Genomic DNA, 13,572 nt, shown 5'->3' on the forward strand with positions numbered 1-13,572 from the left:
TCCACTTTCTTCATTCCACCATTTTCTTCGTTTCTCATCATTACCATCTCCTTGAGCATAGAAGGCAAAACTGCGGGACGTAAATCTTCAAGATTACATTTCATTTGTTCAAAGCATTATCTAATTTCAATACATCTTTTAGACGAATTAAGCCCCAGGTGGAATTGCTGGTAAGATCAAGATACAAATGCTCAGATTACACAACTGTGAGGATGGCTACGTTCTTAAAGCACCAAACAGAAAAAAAATGAAGCTTTCACAAATATTTAATTTTCTCTTACTCTTAGTCTGCATCTATTCCCTCTTTACAACACCCTGATTTAAAATTTTCTATCCGCCGTTTTGAACTGCGGCATAGGAAGACACTGACTATCCAACAGTATCTCTAATGTCATAGTTGCTCCATTGGTTTGGTTAAACAAGGGTGATAGAACATTCAAATGCAACATTCAGGCAATACAAGATAAAGCTCAAACATTAGGTAGAAAATTTGAAAAGTACATTTCTATAATTAATATATTTAGGGTCCGAATTACCGGGGGAAGGGGCTGACAGAGCTTTTCCCTTATTCACATGTTGATTCCCACAAAGAAACTAACTCTTGAATCCCTGCCGGCGATGCTTGTCCCCCCCCCCAAAAAAAATGTTTGTTGGTTACAAGTTTGAGTATGTTGTCAAATTCCAGTGTATAACGTCATTTCATCTTATTTTAATCTGCCATCTGTACTCCGAAATGAAAACGTAACTCCTCACCTTTGATTTCTGAGCTACCATAATATACATCTCTTCCGCTGTTTTCGCCGTCGCTCAGTTTAACTATTTTGTTGTCACTTCCAAGTGTCCTCATCCGAGTCAGTTCACCGTTGGTAGTAATGTTGATTGTGCAATGTTAAATTCGCAGTTTCTTTCTGTAATATTTGTACCCCATATCGGAATTTAAAAAATACTTTCGAAGTGACCAATCACTAGAAGTTCCGAAGGCAGGGATTGACTTTGTAGGGGAACAGTACAAAGCCATTTTCCCCGCCATTGAAGTTGCCGCTGTCAGCAGAAGAATTTATGTGAGATGAAGAGAAAAAATAAAAGACTATACTCTCTGTATAATTACTCTCAAACACCCTCTGTGTTGTCCTGATCTAGCAACTTCTGACTACCATAATTTTGGACTCATGAAAGGACACACCCAATAAACGTTTTAACACATTTGAAGCACCGCAAGATGCTTCGGTTACCTAACTCACGAATTTGGAGCAAGATTTTTTTCTTGCAACCGGCATGCAAAAATTGCTCCCCCGATGAAATAATTACTTGTGCCCCACTGACGACTACCTCCATATGCATAACATCCACACTTTCATATTTGTACTCCTTCATCTTTAGGAATAAATTCAATATTTATCTGTTTGTATAAAAAGCAAATGAATTTATTAATCAAATTAAATTTTTGATGTTCTATCCGTGTTTTAATATTTGAACTGAAATGAAATATTTCAGTTTTACTAGGCAAAAAGAGACAACGATGATGAGAAATGAATGCAATGGTCGAATAAATGAAGTGGGAGGAAACAGGAGAACCCCTAGAAAAGCCACGTACATCGTATTTGTCCACCACAAAGCCCACTTGGCGCGAGTTGGGATCGAACCACGTATGAACGCTCTACCACTAAGCCACCGTGCTCCCAATTATTTGAATTGACATTTCAAAGGTGACTTACTGTCATTATATCTATCATCAAAATTTACGTATCATTATGTAACTGTTCTAGTTCATGTAACTGATGATGAAGACCGTACGTTACTTTTGCAACGTTAGTTCAAATAATTAAAACACGACTGGATCATCAAAACTTAAGATGTTTAAATACACGTATCTCCGTGAGTATTTTACAGAATATATTACTCTAAATGAATTATTGTTTAGATATTAATCACTTTTCACATGTAGCACCAACGTCGTTTCACAGCAAAAGCATTCATATTGAAAAGTTAGATGAAAGTCTTGGTAAATATATTAAAGATTATAGGGTTTATTCTTCTGGTGATATCATATTAAGGAAAAACCCTGGTAAAATGGCTAGTCGTAAGATTCGAACTAGAGACCTGATTTCTAGGCAGTTCTGGTTCGAGAAGCCCCTACTTCTATCAAGTGACGTAACTAGGGGGAAGCAAATGGGACTTGTGCCCCGGGCACCGGATTGGAAGGGCAAATACTTGGGGGAGCGTTTTGGTTTGGTTGGTCAGGGGGTTGCTAAGGCGAGTTCTTGCCCCGGGCAGCAACTAGCGTATTTGCGTCACTACTTCTACCCCAGGTTACGTGAGTTTTTGGTGAACAACATTGTGTCCGTGTGTTTTCTTGGAGTTTCCAGTTTCCTCCCACATTTCATTCCACCAATTCGTTTCACAATTACTTAATTAGCGATCTGTTTAATTAAGCCTTCAGGGCATAATGATTCCATTTCATTTTCCTGCTTTTTAGCCAAAAACTCTAACTGTGTGTCTATCTTGACACACTATTGACCCATTTGTGCTAATAATATGTTTGTGTCAGGAGCTCCATTGAACTTACCGTATTGCCATTTTCTATGCAATCCTTCGCTTGTGAAAACACCAAAAGCACCGTTTGCACGAGAAGAATCTTCCACATCGTAGATCACTCCTTCCAACAACAACGTTTCAACTGGAAAATAAACAAATAACACGTGGTAGAAGGTAATTGTATAAACATACATACTGCGTACATGTTCCTCCTTTACCGGAAATGAATGTTACGTGTAAGTGAGAGGTGGACCCAATGATTTGTGGGCCGGGTCATTTCCGGTGACAACCACTGTTATTGTGTCCCTGAATTAAAATCTGTTGATGTGGGAAAACAATGTTACGATGCCAATGAAGCCGTGACGAATGCAAATGAAACCAGAAAACAACACAATTACGTAAGAACAGTATACAGATAGTGAAAGATATAGGGCCCAAAATGTCTTTTTTGTGTATTTCAGGAATTCTTCGCTTATGTACGTAAGTGTTTCTGATTACCTTTTGTTTCTCTCACACTCTGGGAAATTAAGAACAAAGGATCGTTATCATTCCGAGTTATGCTGTGGATTCTCCTCACAAAATGTAAATTGCTCGCTGAACGGTTGAGATTTCTTTTAAATATTCTCCTATGCAAACACATTTAACTGTTTCGGCTGCTCAACGGAGTCCTTTCTCGAGCATCAAAGGAAAGAGAGTGGGAAAGACAACTGGGAAGACATTGGATACAGTTCGCATGCATCTAAATATTATATTGTGATTACACCAGTTACGCTGTCCGTATAGGATACAACAAAATTCAACGAAATAACTGAATAAGATTTTTGAATGATCCTTAAGATACATTGTACGCAATGCATTTTCTTTCACGCTCTACCCTAGGCAACTGTTTTTAAGTTGGTCACTAGGAAACGTGTGAGGGTAGATTTACAAAGAAGTTGCACCACCCGAGTGTGACGTAATGTCACGTAATATATCTTATAGAGGTCAAGGTGGAACAAAACGAGTCCTGCAGAGCTTCTACCCCCCTTAGCTCGCTCAGCTATGTTTCGTAGCGTAAGTAAATCATTTTTTATGCATTATATATTACATATAATGGCAAATAAGTATTATTTTCATCTTATTTTAATAATAAAAGTGTTACTGAAATTTTTTAAAAAAATCTTTGGGCTGGGTTTGAATCCACGCCAAAAGAGATTTTCATTACTTGCCCGAGCACTAGCCTACTGGGCTACGAGGACCGACAGCAGTTGGCGTTTAATGTGTTCTATATGTATGCTACGTGTCGAGAAACGGATAACTTCAACCAATCAGAACCGTGTGTTTAGCTCCTATGGCTAGGGTCGAGCGTGATTAAATTATATACGTACGCAATCTATAAAATATTAAACAATGATTCATGCAATTCTGTGGAACAAAACGAGCTATGTGGGGCTTCTAACCCCCTTTGCTCGCTGACACTCGCTCAGATATGTTTCGTAACGTAAGTAAATCACTTTTTATGCATTATATATTACATTCGAGGGTAAATAAGTATTATTTTCGGCCGCGAGGACCGACAGCAGTTGGCATTTAATGTGTTCTATATGTATGCTACGTGTCGAGAAACGGATAACTTCAACCAATCAGAACCGTGTGTTTAGCTCCTATGGCTAGGGTCGAGCGTGATTAAATTATATACGTACGCAATCTATAAAATATTAAACAATGATTCATGCAATTCTGTGGAACAAAACGAGCTATGTGGGGCTTCTAACCCCCTTTGCTCGCTGACACTCGCTCAGATATGTTTCGTAACGTAAGTAAATCACTTTTTATGCATTATATATTACATTCAAGGGTAAATAAGTATTATTTTCGGCCGCGAGGACCGACAGCAGTTGGCATTTAATGTGTTCTATATGTATGCTACGTGTCGAGAAACGGATAACTTCAACCAATCAGAACCGTGTGTTTAGCTCCTATGGCTAGGGTCGAGCGTGATTAAATTATATACACGTAACGCAATCTATAAAATATTAAACGATGATTCATGCAATTCTGTGGAACGAAACGAGCCATATGGGGCTTCTAACCCCCTTCTCTCGCTGACACTCGCTCAGCTATGTTTCATAACGTAAGTAAATCACTTTTTATGCATTATATATTACATTCGAGGGTAAATAAGTATTATTTTCGGCCGCGAGGACCGACAGCAGTTGGCGTTTAATTTGTCCTATATGTATGCTACGTGTCGAGAAACGGATAACTTCAACCAATCAGAACCGTGTGTTTAGCTCCTATGGCTAGGGTCGAGCGTGATTAAATTATATACGTACGCAATCTATAAAATATTAAACAATGATTCATGCAATTCTGTGGAACAAAACGAGCTATGTGGGGCTTCTAACCCCCTTTGCTCGCTGACACACGCTCAGATATGTTTCCTAACGTAAGTAAATCACTTTTTATGCATTATATATTACATTCAAGGGTAAATAAGTATTATTTTCGGCCGCGAGGACCGACAGCAGTTGGCATTTAATGTGTTCTATATGTATGCTACGTGTCGAGAAACGGATAACTTCAACCAATCAGAACCGTGTGTTTAGCTCCTATGGCTAGGGTCGAGCGTGATTAAATTATATACGTACGCAATCTATAAAATATTAAACAATGATTCATGCAATTCTGTGGAACAAAACGAGCTATGTGGGGCTTCTAACCCCCTTTGCTCGCTGACACTCGCTCAGATATGTTTCGTAACGTAAGTAAATCACTTTTTATGCATTATATATTACATTCGAGGGTAAATAAGTATTATTTTCGGCCGCGAGGACCGACAGCAGTTGGCATTTAATGTGTTCTATATGTATGCTACGTGTCGAGAAACGGATAACTTCAACCAATCAGAACCGTGTGTTTAGCTCCTATGGCTAGGGTCGAGCGTGATTAAATTATATACGTACGCAATCTATAAAATATTAAACAATGATTCATGCAATTCTGTGGAACAAAACGAGCTATGTGGGGCTTCTAACCCCCTTTGCTCGCTGACACTCGCTCAGATATGTTTCGTAACGTAAGTAAATCACTTTTTATGCATTATATATTACATTCGAGGGTAAATAAGTATTATTTTCGGCCGCGAGGACCGACAGCAGTTGGCGTTTAATGTGTTCTATATGTATGCTACGTGTCGAGAAACGGATAACTTCAACCAATCAGAACCGTGTGTTTAGCTCCTATGGCTAGGGTCGAGCGTGATTAAATTATATACGTACGCAATCTATAAAATATTAAACAATGATTCATGCAATTCTGTGGAACAAAACGAGCTATGTGGGGCTTCTAACCCCCTTTGCTCGCTGACACTCGCTCAGATATGTTTCGTAACGTAAGTAAATCACTTTTTATGCATTATATATTACATTCGAGGGTAAATAAGTATTATTTTCGGCCGCGAGGACCGACAGCAGTTGGCATTTAATGTGTTCTATATGTATGCTACGTGTCGAGAAACGGATAACTTCAACCAATCAGAACCGTGTGTTTAGCTCCTATGGCTAGGGTCGAGCGTGATTAAATTATATACGTACGCAATCTATAAAATATTAAACAATGATTCATGAAATTCTGTGGAACAAAACGAGCTATGTGGGGCTTCTAACCCCCTTTGCTCGCTGACACTCGCTCAGATATGTTTCGTAACGTAAGTAAATCACTTTTTATGCATTATATATTACATTCAAGGGTAAATAAGTATTATTTTCGGCCGCGAGGACCGACAGCAGTTGGCGTTTAATGTGTTCTATATGTATGCTACGTGTCGAGAAACGGATAACTTCAACCAATCAGAACCGTGTGTTTAGCTCCTATGGCTAGGGTCGAGCGTGATTAAATTATATACGTACGCAATCTATAAAATATTAAACAATGATTCATGCAATTCTGTGGAACAAAACGAGCTATGTGGGGCTTCTAACCCCCTTTGCTCGCTGACACTCGCTCAGATATGTTTCGTAACGTAAGTAAATCACTTTTTATGCATTATATATTACATTCGAGGGTAAATAAGTATTATTTTCGGCCGCGAGGACCGACAGCAGTTGGCATTTAATGTGTTCTATATGTATGCTACGTGTCGAGAAACGGATAACTTCAACCAATCAGAACCGTGTGTTTAGCTCCTATGGCTAGGGTCGAGCGTGATTAAATTATATACGTACGCAATCTATAAAATATTAAACGATGATTCATGCAATTCTGTGGAACGAAACGAGCCATATGGGGCTTCTAACCCCCTTCTCTCGCTGACACTCGCTCAGCTATGTTTCATAACGTAAGTAAATCACTTTTTATGCATTATATATTACATTCGAGGGTAAATAAGTATTATTTTCGGCCGCGAGGACCGACAGCAGTTGGCGTTTAATGTGTTCTATATGTATGCTACGTGTCGAGAAACGGATAACTTCAACCAATCAGAACCGTGTGTTTAGCTCCTATGGCTAGGGTCGAGCGTGATTAAATTATATACGTACGCAATCTATAAAATATTAAACAATGATTCATGCAATTCTGTGGAACAAAACGAGCTATGTGGGGCTTCTAACCCCCTTTGCTCGCTGACACTCGCTCAGCTATGTTTCGTAACGTAAGTAAATCACTTTTTATGCATTATATATTACATTCGAGGGTAAATAAGTATTATTTTCGGCCGCGAGGACCGACAGCAGTTGGCGTTTAATGTGTTCTATATGTATGCTACGTGTCGAGAAACGGATAACTTCAACCAATCAGAACCGTGTATTTACCTCCTATGGCTAGGGTCGAGCGTGATTAAATTACATACGTAACGCAATCTATAAAATATTAAACGATGATTCATGCAATTCTGTGGAACGAAACGAGCCATATGGGGCTTCTAACCCCCTTCTCTCGCTGACACTCGCTCAGCTATGTTTCATAACGTAAGTAAATCACTTTTTATGCATTATATATTACATTCAAGGGTAAATAAGTATTATTTTCGGCCGCGAGGACCGACAGCAGTTGGCGTTTAATTTGTCCTATATGTATGCTACGTGTCGAGAAACGGATAACTTCAACCAATCAGAACCGTGTGTTTAGCTTCTATGGCTAGGGTCGAGCGTGATTAAATTATATACACGTAACGCAATCTATAAAATATTAAACGATGATTCATGCAATTCTGTGGAACGAAACGAGCCATATGGGGCTTCTAACCCCCTTCTCTCGCTGACACTCGCTCAGCTATGTTTTATAACGTAAGTAAATCACTTTTTATGCATTATATATTACATTCAAGGGTAAATAAGTATTATTTTCGGCCGCGAGGACCGACAGCAGTTGGCGTTTAATTTGTCCTATATGTATGCTACGTGTCGAGAAACGGATAACTTCAACCAATCAGAACCGTGTGTTTAGCTCCTATGGCTAGGGTCGAGCGTGATTATATACGTACGCAATCTATAAAATATTAAACGATGATTCATGCAATTCTGTGGAACGAAACGAGCCATATGGGGCTTCTAACCCCCTTCTCTCGCTGACACTCGCTCAGCTATGTTTCATAACGTAAGTAAATCACTTTTTATGCATTATATATTACATTCAAGGGTAAATAAGTATTATTTTCGGCCGCGAGGACCGACAGCAGTTGGCGTTTAATTTGTCCTATATGTATGCTACGTGTCGAGAAACGGATAACTTCAACCAATCAGAACCGTGTGTTTAGCTCCTATGGCTAGGGTCGAGCGTGATTAAATTATATACGTACGCAATCTATAAAATATTAAACAATGATTCATGCAATTCTGTGGAACAAAACGAGCTATGTGGGGCTTCTAACCCCCTTCTCTCGCTGACACTCGCTCAGCTATGTTTCATAACGTAAGTAAATCACTTTTTATGCATTATATATTACATTCAAGGGTAAATAAGTATTATTTTCGGCCGCGAGGACCGACAGCAGTTGGCGTTTAATGTGTTCTATATGTATGCTACGTGTCGAGAAACGGATAACTTCAACCAATCAGAACCGTGTGTTTAGCTCCTATGGCTAGGGTCGAGCGTGATTAAATTATATACGTACGCAATCTATAAAATATTAAACAATGATTCATGCAATTCTGTGGAACAAAACGAGCTATGTGGGGCTTCTAACCCCCTTTGCTCGCTGACACTCGCTCAGATATATTTCGTAACGTAAGTAAATCACTTTTTATGCATTATATATTACATTCGAGGGTAAATAAGTATTATTTTCGGCCGCGAGGACCGACAGCAGTTGGCATTTAATGTGTTCTATATGTATGCTACGTGTCGAGAAACGGATAACTTCAACCAATCAGAACCGTGTGTTTAGCTCCTATGGCTAGGGTCGAGCGTGATTAAATTATATACGTACGCAATCTATAAAATATTAAACAATGATTCATGCAATTCTGTGGAACAAAACGAGCTATGTGGGGCTTCTAACCCCCTTTGCTCGCTGACACTCGCTCAGATATGTTTCGTAACGTAAGTAAATCACTTTTTATGCATTATATATTACATTCGAGGGTAAATAAGTATTATTTTCGGCCGCGAGGACCGACAGCAGTTGGCGTTTAATGTGTTCTATATGTATGCTACGTGTCGAGAAACGGATAACTTCAACCAATCAGAACCGTGTGTTTAGCTCCTATGGCTAGGGTCGAGCTTGATTAAATTATATACGTACGCAATCTATAAAATATTAAACGATGATTCATGCAATTCTGTGGAACAAAACGAGCTATGTGGGGCTTCTAACCCCCTTTGCTCGCTGACACTCGCTCAGATATGTTTCGTAACGTAAGTAAATCACTTTTTATGCATTATATATTACATTCGAGGGTAAATAAGTATTATTTTCGGCCGCGAGGACCGACAGCAGTTGGCATTTAATGTGTTCTATATGTATGCTACGTGTCGAGAAACGGATAACTTCAACCAATCAGAACCGTGTGTTTAGCTCCTATGGCTAGGGTCGAGCGTGATTAAATTATATACGTACGCAATCTATAAAATATTAAACAATGATTCATGCAATTCTGTGGAACAAAACGAGCTATGTGGGGCTTCTAACCCCCTTTGCTCGCTGACACTCGCTCAGATATGTTTCGTAACGTAAGTAAATCACTTTTTATGCATTATATATTACATTCGAGGGTAAATAAGTATTATTTTCGGCCGCGAGGACCGACAGCAGTTGGCATTTAATGTGTTCTATATGTATGCTACGTGTCGAGAAACGGATAACTTCAACCAATCAGAACCGTGTGTTTAGCTCCTATGGCTAGGGTCGAGCGTGATTAAATTATATACGTACGCAATCTATAAAATATTAAACAATGATTCATGCAATTCTGTGGAACAAAACGAGCTATGTGGGGCTTCTAACCCCCTTTGCTCGCTGACACTCGCTCAGATATGTTTCGTAACGTAAGTAAATCACTTTTTATGCATTATATATTACATTCGAGGGTAAATAAGTATTATTTTCGGCCGCGAGGACCGACAGCAGTTGGCATTTAATGTGTTCTATATGTATGCTACGTGTCGAGAAACGGATAACTTCAACCAATCAGAACCGTGTGTTTAGCTCCTATGGCTAGGGTCGAGCGTGATTAAATTATATACGTACGCAATCTATAAAATATTAAACAATGATTCATGCAATTCTGTGGAACAAAACGAGCTATGTGGGGCTTCTAACCCCCTTTGCTCGCTGACACTCGCTCAGATATGTTTCGTAACGTAAGTAAATCACTTTTTATGCATTATATATTACATTCGAGGGTAAATAAGTATTATTTTCGGCCGCGAGGACCGACAGCAGTTGGCATTTAATGTGTTCTATATGTATGCTACGTGTCGAGAAACGGATAACTTCAACCAATCAGAACCGTGTGTTTAGCTCCTATGGCTAGGGTCGAGCGAGATTAAATTATATACGTACGCAATCTATAAAATATTAAACAATGATTCATGCAATTCTGTGGAACAAAACGAGCTATGTGGGGCTTCTAACCCCCTTTGCTCGCTGACACTCGCTCAGATATGTTTCGTAACGTAAGTAAATCACTTTTTATGCATTATATATTACATTCGAGGGTAAATAAGTATTATTTTCGGCCGCGAGGACCGACAGCAGTTGGCATTTAATGTGTTCTATATGTATGCTACGTGTCGAGAAACGGATAACTTCAACCAATCAGAACCGTGTGTTTAGCTCCTATGGCTAGGGTCGAGCGTGATTAAATTATATACACGTAACGCAATCTATAAAATATTAAACGATGATTCATGAAATTCTGTGGAACAAAACGAGCTATGTGGGGCTTCTAACCCCCTTTGCTCGCTGACACTCGCTCAGATATGTTTCGTAACGTAAGTAAATCACTTTTTATGCATTATATATTACATTCAAGGGTAAATAAGTATTATTTTCGGCCGCGAGGACCGACAGCAGTTGGCGTTTAATTTGTCCTATATGTATGCTACGTGTCGAGAAACGGATAACTTCAACCAATCAGAACCGTGTGTTTAGCTTCTATGGCTAGGGTCGAGCGTGATTAAATTATATACACGTAACGCAATCTATAAAATATTAAACGATGATTCATGCAATTCTGTGGAACGAAACGAGCTATGTGGGGCTTCTAACCCCCTTTGCTCGCTGACACTCGCTCAGATATGTTTCGTAACGTAAGTAAATCACTTTTTATGCATTATATATTACATTCGAGGGTAAATAAGTATTATTTTCGGCCGCGAGGACCGACAGCAGTTGGCGTTTAATGTGTTCTATATGTATGCTACGTGTCGAGAAACGGATAACTTCAACCAATCAGAACCGTGTGTTTAGCTCCTATGGCTAGGGTCGAGCGTGATTAAATTATATACGTACGCAATCTATAAAATATTAAACAATGATTCATGCAATTCTGTGGAACAAAACGAGCTATGTGGGGCTTCTAACCCCCTTTGCTCGCTGACACTCGCTCAGATATGTTTCGTAACGTAAGTAAATCACTTTTTATGCATTATATATTACATTCAAGGGTAAATAAGTATTATTTTCGGCCGCGAGGACCGACAGCAGTTGGCGTTTAATGTGTTCTATATGTATGCTACGTGTCGAGAAACGGATAACTTCAACCAATCAGAACCGTGTGTTTAGCTCCTATGGCTAGGGTCGAGCGTGATTAAATTATATACACGTAACGCAATCTATAAAATATTAAACGATGATTCATGCAATTCTGTGGAACGAAACGAGCCATATGGGGCTTCTAACCCCCTTCTCTCGCTGACACTCGCTCAGCTATGTTTCATAACGTAAGTAAATCACTTTTTATGCATTATATATTACATTCAAGGGTAAATAAGTATTATTTTCGGCCGCGAGGACCGACAGCAGTTGGCGTTTAATTTGTCCTATATGTATGCTACGTGTCGAGAAACGGATAACTTCAACCAATCAGAACCGTGTGTTTAGCTCCTATGGCTAGGGTCGAGCGTGATTAAATTATATACACGTAACGCAATCTATAAAATATTAAACGATGATTCATGCAATTCTGTGGAACGAAACGAGCTATGTGGGGCTTCTAACCCCCTTTGCTCGCTGACACTCGCTCAGATATGTTTCGTAACGTAAGTAAATCACTTTTTATGCATTATATATTACATTCGAGGGTAAATAAGTATTATTTTCGGCCGCGAGGACCGACAGCAGTTGGCGTTTAATGTGTTCTATATCTATGCTACGTGTCGAGAAACGGATAACTTCAACCAATCAGAACCGTGTGTTTAGCTCCTATGGCTAGGGTCGAGCGTGATTAAATTATATACGTACGCAATCTATAAAATATTAAACAATGATTCATGCAATTCTGTGGAACAAAACGAGCTATGTGGGGCTTCTAACCCCCTTTGCTCGCTGACACTCGCTCAGATATGTTTCGTAACGTAAGTAAATCACTTTTTATGCATTATATATTACATTCAAGGGTAAATAAGTATTATTTTCGGCCGCGAGGACCGACAGCAGTTGGCGTTTAATGTGTTCTATATGTATGCTACGTGTCGAGAAACGGATAACTTCAACCAATCAGAACCGTGTGTTTAGCTCCTATGGCTAGGGTCGAGCGTCATTAAATTATATACACGTAACGCAATCTATAAAATATTAAACGATGATTCATGCAATTCTGTGGAACGAAACGAGCCATATGGGGCTTCTAACCCCCTTCTCTCGCTGACACTCGCTCAGCTATGTTTCATAACGTAAGTAAATCACTTTTTATGCATTATATATTACATTCAAGGGTAAATAAGTATTATTTTCGGCCGCGAGGACCGACAGCAGTTGGCGTTTAATTTGTCCTATATGTATACTACGTGTCGAGAAACGGATAACTTCAACCAATCAGAACCGTGTGTTTAGCTCCTATGGCTAGGGTCGAGCGTGATTAAATTATATACACGTAACGCAATCTATAAAATATTAAACGATGATTCATGCAATTCTGTGGAACGAAACGAGCTATGTGGGGCTTCTAACCCCCTTTGCTCGCTGACACTCGCTCAGATATGTTTCGTAACGTAAGTAAATCACTTTTTATGCATTATATATTACATTCGAGGGTAAATAAGTATTATTTTCGGCCGCGAGGACCGACAGCAGTTGGCATTTAATGTGTTCTATATGTATGCTACGTGTCGAGAAACGGATAACTTCAACCAATCAGAACCGTGTGTTTAGCTCCTATGGCTAGGGTCGAGCGTGATTAAATTATATACGTACGCAATCTATAAAATATTAAACAATGATTCATGCAATTCTGTGGAACAAAACGAGCTATGTGGGGCTTCTAACCCCCTTTGCTCGCTGACACTCGCTCAGATATGTTTCGTAACGTAAGTAAATCACTTTTTATGCATTATATATTACATTCGAGGGTAAATAAGTATTATTTTCGGCCGCGAGGACCGACAGCAGTTGGC

The 13,572-nt window shown here is 39.2% G+C and overlaps 1 long non-coding RNA gene across 4 annotated transcripts in view; it reads right to left on the bottom strand.

Moving 5' to 3' along the window:
- LOC145682962 (uncharacterized) overlaps window positions 1-13,572 on the bottom strand; it is a 49,233-nt gene that overhangs the window by 7,694 nt on the left and 27,967 nt on the right. For 3 of the 4 annotated variants that reach the window (XR_014130962.1, XR_014130959.1, XR_014130960.1), the window contains exon 2: window positions 2,567-2,677. This is a non-coding gene — a long non-coding RNA (uncharacterized LOC145682962). Of the gene's footprint in view, window positions 1-2,566; window positions 3,341-13,572 lie in introns of those variants that run through there. The other variant, XR_014130958.1, reaches the window with a different exon arrangement.

This window comes from Thermobia domestica, chromosome 1 (assembly GCF_964235325.1).
Source record: "Thermobia domestica chromosome 1, izTheDome1.hap1.1, whole genome shotgun sequence".
NCBI lineage: Eukaryota > Metazoa > Arthropoda > Insecta > Zygentoma > Lepismatidae > Thermobia > Thermobia domestica.